The sequence below is a fragment of the Equus przewalskii genome, chromosome 13 (assembly GCF_037783145.1).
Source record: "Equus przewalskii isolate Varuska chromosome 13, EquPr2, whole genome shotgun sequence".
Classification (NCBI taxonomy): Eukaryota; Metazoa; Chordata; class Mammalia; order Perissodactyla; family Equidae; genus Equus; species Equus przewalskii.
Genome location: NC_091843.1, coordinates 26,532,050 through 26,540,124, shown reverse-complemented (window position 1 = coordinate 26,540,124; position 8,075 = coordinate 26,532,050). Strand labels below are relative to the sequence as shown.

Genomic DNA, 8,075 nt, shown 5'->3' with positions numbered 1-8,075 from the left:
TTGGGGGAAGGCACTACTCTGCCTGCTTCCATCTAAAACCCCCAGACTTAAGAGATCTGGCCAGACAGGAGATCTGAGATCCACCAGTCACTGTTGGGCCAGTCCCTTCTGCTCCCTCAGCTCTCCTGGCCTCTCTGTTTCCCCATCTGCCCACTGAGAGGGGTTGGACTCAGATGTCCTGGCTCTGAAATTCCACCTCAAGCTTTTCCGGAAGGCAGTGTTCTATCCCAGGCCTCCTGGGTGCTTGGCAAGGTGGCTGCATGGCCCCCGTGTCTCGGCGTCCCGCCCCCTGCTCTGCCCAGGAAGTCCACCCGCCCTCCACATCTGGATGGAATTTACTCCCCAAAGCAATTCAATTACCGGTGATCTGATCAGGACAGCTCAGGTGTCCGGCGGGGGCCTGGTGAAGGTTTCTCTGCCAGAGCTGAGGGCTCCTAGGCCTGTGGTCCACCCCTCTCACAGCGTGGGGTATCTTCCTGAGGCCCCTGGGGAGATAGGGCCTGGTCAGCAGTGTCCTGCTGAGCTGGGGGTAGGGACCCAGAAGAGCCTGCCACCTCCTGCTCTGTCTCAGGCCCCCCGTTGCTTCAAGACCTGACTCAGGGCACAGAGGCTGGAGGTGGAGGCAGACAGTGTATGAATGTTACCCCTGTGGGCCCAACCAGTGCAGCCTGTGAGGGTGGTGACCCTCATGACTTCTCCTCACACTCTGATCCCTGGCAGGAGAGCCAGGACATGAAGGCTGGTGCTTACTTGCAAGGCTGTGACAGTGAGGGTCGGGGAACCAAGTGCTGTGTCTCAGGGTGCCCTCCTTGGGAAATCAGGATAATCCTTGCTGTCTTCCTACGGCTTCTGCCAAGTTGGTGAGTGGGGGGCAGTGGGCCTTGGAGGGTTCCTGTTTCTTCAAGTCTTATTCTGAGCCCACGGCTTAAGAACTGTTTTCCTGGACATCGAGCCTGCCCACTTCTCACCATGCACATACACAGGAGGCCACTGAGCCCAGGAGTTCTGGCCGTCGTGTGCTGTGCCCATCAATACGGTAACCTCCTGGGAGAGGAGCACCACCAGGTCCCCTAAGGAGGGGTGAACTGGCCCAGCTTGGAAACAGAGCGAGTCGTAACCCTCATGCCCAGCGGGGTCCCGCCTGTGCGGGCGTACCGCCTTCCAAGCAACACGTCCAGGGCTCTGTGTGGGCCGGGCAGGGCTTACACACACATGCACACAGACACCCCTCACCTCCTTCGTTTGGAGAATCTCACCAGGACACGGTAGTGTTCAGTTCTGCAAATCCTCACTAATGCCAACTGAGAGCAGAGTGCAGTGCTCAGCTCTGCTGTGGGGAGAAGGAAGAGCCCGAGGCTGAATCTCACTCCTCCAGGGGCTCACACTGTCCCTGGGGACATAAAACACAGACCCCAAAGCCGGTTTGGAGTGTGGGCTGGAGACGGGCAGGCCACGCTTGAGCACCGGCTCTGCCGCGTACCGGCTGGGGCTCTGGTGAACAGTTTAGCCCCCCTACCAGCCTCACACGGTCGTCAGGAACAAGCAGGAGATGCACGTGATACAGCAGCACAGTGCCTGGCACAGAGGAAGTGCTCCACTTTATCTTATTATCATTTTTATGAAATATTAGCATTGAGACAATAACGTCTCACTTACCTAGAAACCTTCCTTGCAGAACGCAGCCAAAACTCACATGAAGCCCCCCTTCTAAAAAGGCCTCTGAGCTGTCACGAATGGAGAGCAGCGAGTCTGTGCTCGTGGACATTCCTCATCAGGAAGTTGGTGATAGCAGTGGCGCAGTGGGCGGTGATGGTGGTGTTGGCTCAGACCACTTGCGGCCAGGAAGGCTTCCCTGAGGATGCTGGGCAGATGTGGGTAGAGGGTCTGGGTTGGGAAAGAGCGGGGAGGTTCAGGTGGGGATCAGGTTCCCAGGGTCTGGAATGCCCCTCTAAGTCATGGGCTGCCCTGGGGGCCATGGGGAGCTGCTGTGGGGTCACTGTGGGGGGTGATGAGCTGCAAAGGCTTTTTCAGGAGGCTGACTCTGGGGGCTGACGCAGGTTACGGCGAGGGGCAACGGCTGGCAGGGAGGCCAGTCAGGGCCTGTTGGAACCCAGACAGGATTTAATGCCAGGATCCATCCACAGCATGAAATTCCAGACGGGGAAATCACCACGTACAGGCGAGACCCCCTCACACCCTTTATATCATGTGATCTTCGTGATTTGGTGGTTATCTCTACTTCACAGAGGAGAAAATCCATCCTTAGAGAAGGATACACGGCTGTTGGTGGCAGGGCGAGGCTGAGGACCCAGGTCTCCAGCTCCTGCATCAGTGCTGTTTCTCAGGGAGGATCAGAGTACTCCACATGCGCACTATGGCTAAATGCAAAGACACTCGATGGTTACACGGAGCTGGGCAGTCCTGGGACCCGGTGGGGGGCACCCAAGCAACCAATGAGCCCCCAGAGGGTTACAAGCACTGACTGTGGAGCCAGGAAATCCTGGTTGGAGGCGCAGCCCCGTTTCTTACCCCCAGTGTGGCCTGGGGAAGCATCTAAACCTCTCTGAGCCTCAGTTTCCCCCAAATGGGGAGAAGGTGTCTGCCAAGAGGGAGGCTGTTTCTCCTCCATGAGCTCTGGGAGGGTGTGGACTTGCTCAAGGTCACTGTTGCCGCCCCTGTGCCTGGCACGGGGTGCAGTACATGGCAGAAACTGTCACCAGCATCATGAGAAGTTGTTCACGCCTGTTGTGGGCACTGCCTATGTGTCCAGCACTGTGCTAATTACTCACCTCAATGGGCGTCTAGACAGTTGGTGAGAAGGCACTGAACTCTAAAAGGAGTGGGGAGCTGAGGCCACCTCTGGGGGATGAATAAATGCCTGTAGGGGAAACTGCAGACCAGGAGGAAGGGCCCTGACTGGAGAGAGCTAGGGAACAGCTCACCAGCCAGGCATGCCAGTGAGCTTAGGGTCTGAAGGCCCGGGTCCACTTTTCTGCTCTGTCATCATCTTGCTGTGTGACTTTGGCCAAGGCCAAGGCCCGGCCCTCTCTAGGCCTCTGTTTTTCCTCCCATAGGGCAGATGGATGACACAAGGGACTGGGAGCCGAGCTATCAGGGAGGGAAGCTCCCGCACCTGAGGCCTCCAGGCCTGTTGGGATCTGCCGGCCTGAAGGGGATTTCCTGGGGCCGGCCCAGTTCCCAGCCCTGCTGACGTCTGCCCTGGATGGGTGCCCAGACTTGGGGTGGGGGGGGTTGCCCAGAACAGCATTCTAGTGGGAAAAGCAGGCGGGCACTCTCCTAGCCCACACCTCGGCCCTCCCTCTGGGGCCTGGGAGGCTCCCCACCCCCAAGCCCGAGGTGGGGAAATGGGGGAGTCCTCCTGTCGAAAGAAGAAGGCACTGCCCCTTGACTCAAGATCCTGATTTGCTATGTGACCTCAGGCAAGTCCCTGCCCCTTTCTGGGCCTTGGTCCACTGAAATGAGGAGGACAAAGATTTCCAAGCTCTTTAGGAATTCTGACACTCTGGGATCCTGCTGGGGTTGGGGGTACTGGGAAAGAGAATTGGGATGGGGGCCTGGTTTTGAGGGGCTTGCTTTACCCCCCATAGATCAGAAGGTGGAGCGGGTGGAGGGAGGGCGCGGGAGAAAAGGAGCCCCTGGGCCTCCAGGTGGCTGTCAGAGGGGGCGAGGCGAGCCTGAGGTTTTGGAAACATATTTATCTTTAAGTGTCTGGTGTCACTGGGGGCTTTTTCTTTGGGTTTTGAAATGCTCCAGAAGTCAGCGCTCTGCATGTGCATGTTTGCCGAGCGGAATACGGGCTGTATTTATTCATCCTCTAGCCCGAGCCCTTAAAAATATAGACGGCTAATGTCTTCAGTATGTATGAAATATCCCATATGCTCGGAAACAAAAGGGGCTCTGTTATTAAAGTTTCATTTCCACACGCCCCCTCCCCTCCCTCCCGCCCGCCCCCCTGACACCCTGCCCTCCTCCCATCCCGCTCAGCCTGCTCCCAGACGGAGCGAGAGCGAGAAGGCAGGCGGGCAGCCGGGCCAGGGGCCGGGGCATGGCCAGCCCCTGTGCGGATGGGCGCCGATTCTAGCTCCAGGTGAGGGGGCGAGCTCGGAGAAGGAGAGCAGGGTCTTCCTGGGGAGAGGGGCCTCCGGGGTTCCTGGAAAGGCCAGTGCAGGAGTAGGGGCCAAGGTGGCCCCTCTGGCGGGTGCCTGTGGGGCCGGGGCCCTGGCAGGGCCCGGCCGTCTGGGACGGAAATGCCCGCTCTGCTGCTAACTGAAACCACATGTGTCTCCCAGGCAGCGGGACAGAGACGCGGCCAAGCCTGGGGCTTGCTTGGGATGGGGGTAGGAAAGATGCAGGCGGGCCCTGCCGTGTGCCCCAGGGTGGTCGGGGTTGGGGTTGGGACAGGAAGGGTTGGGGTCGTTTGCATCGGACCAGTGAGAGCGTCTCAGACTCTGAGTGAACGACTGAGTTCTGTGTGTGTGTGCATGTTGCATGGATGAGTGGTGTGCGGACATGTGAGCCTGTCTGCAGGTCGCTGGGATGTCCCTGCTCGCGGGGCCGAGCTGGCCTCCCCCTCGGCCTCCTGTGACCTAAGTCCTGGGCAGACTCCGATCTGTCACCCAGAGCCTGGGGGCCTGCTAGTGGCCTCCTGAGGGGATCGTCTGGGGGGAGGAGACCCTCACTGAGTTGGTGGCGGTCCTTCTATGCTGGGACTCCCCGTGGCCACTATCCTCCTTCATTCGTTTTCCTCCAGCCCAGTTCAGTCTTCTTGCACCTGTACAACCTCTACCTACTTCCCAGAGAGGAAGGCTGAGGCGTCGAGAAAGGGGCTGCTCTCAGTTTCTTCTCCCGCATCTGTCTGCATCTTTTCAGAGAGCTTGGCGTCTTCACTGTAGTCCTGGAAGGTGAGGGAACCAAGCCCCAGTGGGGGACAGCCTGCCCAATGCTTCAGGGAGACAGTATGGGGGCCATCCGAACCCGAGGGGTCGAGGGTTACCGGGACAAGCACTCCTTGGGGAAAAGGCTGCACTCAGATTCTGTGGCAAATTGGGGCACCCTGGGGGCCTGGGTGGCCCGAGTCCTGGGTCTTCCCTCCCAGACGAGCAAGGCTGGGAGCTGGCCTCTGGGTTCAAGTGGTGGCCCTGCCTCTGCCTTGTTGTGGATGTTGGATGGGTCTCTTCCCCTGTCTGGGCCTCAGTTTCCCTACCCCTACAATGGCAAGGTTGGACCAAGATAGAATTTCCCAAAGTGTGGTGTGCACCACTCTGGCAGCTCATGAGCTGGTGCCACGTGGACTGCCAGTTTTCATTTTAACAAGGATTGCGTGTTGTTTTCACCTACACTTGGGAAAAAAATATATAGAAAAGCACATCAAACCAGGGAGTGGAGTTAAATAAAAATATAAACAAGCTAAATGAATGAAGACTGGGACCACGGAGGATCCCTAGGGCCCTGTCCACTTCGGCACACGCTTTCTTTGTGCTTCTACCATTTTAAATGCTCACAAGTGTGTTGATTCTGGCTATCTAGGACCTGAAGATGTGATCTGCTGTGTAGACCATCATTTGGCCCCCACAAATTGGCAGTCCTGTAATTGTGTGATTAGAGTGGAAAGCCTAGTTGTCACCGTGGAGTGTGTGTGTGTGTGGTGTATGATGTGTACGCTGTTTGTGCTATGTGCGCCGTGTGAGAAGGAACTGGGGATGGGATGGGCAGAGCTGGGAAAAAGATCAGCCCATCCCAGGTTGGGGCTGTGTGCCCAAGGTCAAAGGCAGGGAGTATGGGAAAGAGATTGTTCCCTGACTGGCATTTTCAAGGGCTTTGTCGGGCCTCAGCCTAGCTTTGAATCACCGGGATGGGCGGGTAGGCGAGGGGCCGCCCTGGCTTCAGCCTTTCCTGCCATTCATCCCTGACTCCCTGGCCACTTGGCTGCATTTTACGTGCCAACCCAGGGCTGGCCCAGGAGAGGTGCACTGGGAGGTTGGAGGGGGCGTGGGGAACCCCTCTGCAGAGGCCCGGTTACTTCTCCAGGCTGCGCTGGTTGGAGCTGGTGATATGAGGAATGTGCTTCCCCATGTTCCTTCCCTTACTAAGCGGCGTGCTGTTGCCGTCATTGCTCCTCCTGATTGTGACGGCTGTTTATCTGTGGATCTTCATTGGTGATTTGTCTCATCACCAACTCTCTAGGCAAGCTTGACCCTGCGCCGTGGCAGGAAGTGTATCTTCCGAGACTGTCCTTTCTTGTCTCATCCTGCAATAGGCAGAGAGCAGCACACTTGGGCCCAAGGATGTGCATGGTCTCCTTGGGTGGAGATGAATTCACGGCTTCTTCTTGGGGAGGCAGCAGGTGCAGAGGAAGGAGCCCAGGGCAAACTCCTTATCCTCTTGGGGCCTCAGTGTGCCCACAGGCCCCAGGAGACATTGTCCTCAGTGAGGCTGCAGTCATTCTCCAGCTCTGCCCTAGGATGGAGCCACATCCATCTACTTCTGGAGGGTTCTTGTCCTTCTAGAGTGCCTTCCGGGGGGAGGGAGGAGAAGAACCCTGTGAGTTTTGGGGTTGTGCTCCCTGGCACAGGGATGGGCCACCTGGACTCATCCACACTCCTTGGGCTCAGGTTCCCTTGGGGCCTGGACCAGCTGTTTCAAATCCAGGGGAAGCAGCTGGCCGGGGTCAGGGGCACAGTCCCTGCTTGCAGAACTTACCACGTTCTAACTGGCCTTCAGCGGCCTTGTGGGTGCTGTGGAACTCCTAGCAGTTACACCCAAGGCCAAGGGCAAACGGAATTGCTTTATGATGCGCTGGGCAGCTTTATGGCATCATTAGAGAGAGATCTGCCCGACCGGGGAGTGGGAGGCGGCGCTGCCTCGTGGGGAGGATGTGGGCTTAAAGAGCAAGGTCTTCTTAAAGGAATCTTCTTCTTTGAAAAATGAAACTGTTCCTAGGACCAGGGTCCAGTTAAACATGTCACCCTTGGTGGGCTATGCCATGGGTTCAGAAGGAGGCAGAGGATTCTAGTTAGACTCAGCTTACCCACCCACAGTGACGCCCTGGGGCTCCACTGTCTGAGCTTTCACCTTGATTTCTTTTTCCTGGGATTGCTAGAGGCAGCATGGAGTGGCGACCACGCGGTGTACATATAGAGTCATACACAGGTCCACTGGTGACAGCATTGACTTCGGGCCAAGGGAAGCTGAAGTCTGTTGCTGGGTTAGGAAAAAAAGAAACAGAAGAAGAGAGATCAGGTCAACCCGCTCTCGGCTCCTGCTGCAGCAGTGGACTTTGCCAGGTCGCGGCGTCTCTCTCGGCTCTGCTTTCCTGATTTGGTAAAATGGGCTGCCATAAAGATTCATGAGCTGATGGTACAGCCGTCCTGGCACACCCTGCAGCTGGCACTCGGTAAACAGCAGCTCGAAGCTATCGGGCCTGTGAATAATTCTGCTGACGCAAGGAGGGCGTCATCGCCACTTTACGTAGGGGAGAAGGGGACACCGAGGGCTGTGCCCTGAGATGAGGGGAGAGCACCTCCTCTTTCCCAGGCCCCAGTCCCAGTCCCAGTCCTGCCCCCACCTGCTGTGTACCTTCAAGTGGGTTGCTTAGCTCCTCTGGGTCCCAGTTCCTTACCTGTAAAATCAGGGCGGCTGTGGGGATTAAGAGTAAGCTAAAGCTCCCTGGCAGCGTTTCGGTGAACGCCATCTAGCTGAACGGGAGCTGGAGGCCTGAGGCCTGGCCCTGGGCTGACCTCAGGGGCCCCTACCCCTCAAAATGCTCCCCTTAAATAGTCCCACTAGTCCCCAGGTGGGGCCACTTACTCCCCAGGTAGTAAGGCCAGGGAGCCAGAGGCTCAGGGAGCCCCAGGAGGGTTTCTCCCCAGGGGCTGGGTTCAGATCTTACCACAAACAGGATCAGAAACGCCTGCTGGAGGGATGTCATGCCCAGGCCCCCGGAGGGCGGGCAGTAGCAGAGCTCTTCAGGACCACTGCCAGCGGGAGTGGGATGCTTCCTAGCAGAGGGAACAGGGAACGCGAGGCTCAGAGAGGCAAGGGGCCTGTGGGGGGTC

At 57.8% G+C, this 8,075-nt stretch overlaps 1 protein-coding gene across 4 annotated transcripts in view; it reads left to right on the top strand.

Annotated features, from left to right (window-relative positions):
* The first annotated feature begins 3,258 nt into the window (after positions 1–3,258).
* SYNPO (synaptopodin) overlaps positions 3,259–8,075 on the top strand; it is a 54,840-nt gene continuing 50,023 nt past the window's right edge. The window contains exon 1 of one of the 4 annotated variants that reach the window (XM_070569176.1): positions 3,259–3,440. The gene's annotated coding sequence lies outside the window, so the exon portion shown is untranslated. Of the gene's footprint in view, positions 3,441–4,008; positions 4,109–4,771; positions 4,923–8,075 lie in introns of those variants that run through there. The other 3 variants (XM_070569173.1, XM_070569174.1, XM_070569175.1) reach the window with 3 other exon arrangements.